Raw genomic sequence first — 3352 nt, forward strand, 5'->3', positions numbered from 1 at the left:
ATGAACCCCAGGAAAAGAAATTTATTCCATTTTTACAAATAGTAAAGTATTTTTTATTCCTAAAATCATCTCTATTCAACAGAAATTTGAATCATATACTTAGTATTTCCTGTCTAGATGGAGAATTATTCATAAAAGATAGCAGAATACATTTTTTCTTTTGACAATTATTAGAGCTAACATTGAGGGTTTGTTAAGAGCTGGCTATTTTGCAAATATTATCTCATCTAACATTTTCCTAACTCGAAATGTCCAGTTACCAACCCCATTTTACAAATGAGAAAATGAAATTGTGGAGTTTAAATAGTCTGCCTATAATCACATAGCTAGCAAAAGAAAGAGCCGAGATGTAAACTCAAGTTCCATCAAATTCTAAAAGCTTTGGTAGTAATTGTCCAAAGATATATCTATTATGAGTTTCAAAAAACACCATTAAGGAGAAGAGATGCCAAGATGCCAGGCATGGCCCCACCACTTACTTGTAAAGTGGGCTTGAGAAAGGTACCCTACTTAAACGTATATGTTTTTTTTTCCTTTTATAACATGGGATAATGATACCTTCTGTGCCTGAGAGTGTCAGAGGAGATTGTTTCTGCAAACGTACTTTGAATCTGCCAAGTGCTCTTCATTGGCAAGATATAACTATTAAGCTCATCTGCATCTAAAATGTTAGAACTTGACAGTGTGTGTCTGCTGCTAGGATGACAGATGAGAACCAGTGCGCTCTGGGCAGCAGGGTTGTGCATTCTTTTTGAGTGAGGAGTGATTGGTACTGATTGCTCCAGCTTTTCAAGTCATCTGTAGAAATAGAAAATATTGTTGTGTTTTATCGGAGGAAACAAGATACTGTTTCAGAGTATTCACATTCTCATCAATTTCTCTTGAAAAACATATAATTACACAATGGCTCTATCTGAATCCTGAGTGTGAAGAGTGAGAGATGGAATTGCAGAAAGCTGTAAGATGTGATGAGTATGGTGGAAGATGTGGATTTACATCCATTTCCTTTCCGGAAATGATGGCTTCATTTTCTGAAAGAGAAATTATAATGATAGTTTATATAAGAGAAATAGACTGTTCCTAAGACATCTTGAGAGATATTTTTGTTCAGAATAAGAAGTGGTTTCAGAACTAATCATAGATCCTAATTTCTGTCAACTTTAATGTTTAGAAAAGATCATCAGATGATCTAATTTTAGTATTGGTATTCTCTGTCTCTCTATATTTAGGTATGTAAATATATACATATGTGAAGATATGTATATGTACATGTACACTTAGAGAAAAGGTAGTGTCAGCATTTGATAGCCACCTCTCAATGAGCCCTTATTGAGAGCTTAAGGGTTTTTCTTTCTGTTATGTTATTTAATCTTCCCAACGATGTGATTTTTTTTTTTTTTTTTATTACCAGATGAAAGGCAGAGTCTTGGAGAGGCTAGTGACCTCCACCCATTACCTCTCCCAATAACTGTAATAGAGAACCAACTGTGTACCAGACATTTTGCATACATTATCTCCAGTCCTCAGAGCAACACTGTTAGGCTGTTAATATGGTTGGCTTTTTTTTTTTTTTTTTTTCCATTGCAGGCACTAATTCACTGAAGACTTCAAAAAATAACCCAAGTCATATACAACTACTAAGTTACACAGCTAAGAATTCATGCTAGGCTGGGCCAACTTCAAAGGCCAAGTCCACAAATGATGGCACAGATTATGTATGGTCAAGTTCATTGGTTATTGGCATAATTTCGTTCCTTGAAACCTCACCCTCGGGAGGCCACTGAAGTTCCCTGTCATGTGCTGTTCTCTACTACAGAGCAATTTGCCTCCCTAAGGACGGCAAAAGATTGTCTCTCTCCAGTGTGTTAAAATAGTCTTATATAACACAGTGCCATCAAGGGAATGACATAGCATTGCCTTTGGCACTTAATATAACCTTATCAAGGGAATGACATCTTACTTCATCAAGTTCTTTTGGACAAAGGCAAGACAGTTTCCACTGCACTCAAGGAGAGGGGATTATACAAGGATGTGACTCACCGAGGGTCACTTTAGGATATGTCCTCAAAAGTTAGTTCACCAAATAATTCTAGCCTGATTAGAAAGATTATATAATCTAATCTCTGTTATTCTGTCTTACATTATTATGTAAACAATACAAAGAGTTGAAGGCTCAAAAAAATAATAACTTACTTTATTAAGTTATATTAAAGTCATGTGCCAACATACTCTTTCATTGTCACTATCTTCCCACGTATCTTGGCCTTGATAATTATTGGGTATGTAGAATTGAAAGTTTTCACAAGAATCACTAATTATTGCAGCATTTTAACCTTTAAATGATAAATATTTATACTTCAAATGACATAATTTACCATGTAAAATGCAGGAGATTTTCATCCAAGTCATATCTAAAATGGTTGTCTTTTTAAAAATGAACATTTGGATATTAAAAATAAATTCAAATAGTATATCTTGTTCCTATGAAGATAAAGTGATTATTTCATTTTTTAAAAAAATATTTTTTAGCTATCTTTTTAAAAAATAAAATAGAGATCAGATACCACAATTTTACCTACGCTGGTCTTGAGCTCCTTGGCTCAAGTGATCCTCCCACCTTGACTTCCCAAAGTACTGAGATTACAGGCATTAGCTACCTTACCTCACCACAGTGACTATTTAGGATAAAAAACTGTAATCACTTTAGCATAGATAATACAAAATTCCAGAGATGATAGATAAAATGCTGAAGTAGGCTAGTCAGCTTCTCAGATAATGACTTTAAAGTTAGAAGCAATACCAAAGCCAGGTGTGGCAGCTCATGCCTATAATCACAGTACTTTTGGAGACCGAGGTGGGCAGATCACCTGAGGTCAGGGGTTCTAAACTAGCCTGGTCAACATGGAGAAACCACATCTCTACTAAAAATACAAAATTAGCTGGGTGTGGTGGCGCATGCCTGTAATCCCAGCTACTTGAGAGGCTGAGGCAGTAGAATCGCTTGAACCCGGGAGGTAGTGGTTGCAGTGAGCTGAGAGATCATGCCATAGGAATACCAAAGCTAAAGCCATTCTTTCGTCAATGCTGTGTCTGCTGACTTTTCACTCGTGGTGCTTTAGAATTGCTGTTCTATCCATATTCTGAATCGATTTTTCATTCTTATTTTTATTTACTTTTGTCTTCGATCATTTCTCTGGATTAATTTCATAAAAGATTTGTCTATTAGTTTTGTTCAAGAATTACCTTTGAACTTTGTTATTAAAGTTCTCTATGCCTTAGTTTCTTTTCTTCTAACAAGAGATAAAAATAGAGACAATCTCATAGGGTTGTTCTGAGGAGTAAATAAAGTTAT

At 35.3% G+C, this 3352-nt stretch overlaps 1 long non-coding RNA gene across 1 annotated transcript in view; it reads right to left on the reverse strand.

The window, feature by feature from the left end:
- Nucleotides 1–801: 801 nt before the first annotated feature.
- Nucleotides 802–3352, reverse strand: part of LOC116563770 — a 5947-nt gene continuing 3396 nt past the window's right edge. The window contains exon 2 of the long non-coding RNA XR_004274558.1: nt 802–1031. This is a non-coding gene — a long non-coding RNA (uncharacterized LOC116563770). The remainder of the gene's footprint in view (nt 1032–3352) is intronic.

The sequence above is a fragment of the Sapajus apella genome, unplaced genomic scaffold (assembly GCF_009761245.1).
Source record: "Sapajus apella isolate SASKATOON/1434 unplaced genomic scaffold, GSC_monkey_1.0 scaffold36, whole genome shotgun sequence".
Taxonomy (NCBI): domain Eukaryota; kingdom Metazoa; phylum Chordata; class Mammalia; order Primates; family Cebidae; genus Sapajus; species Sapajus apella.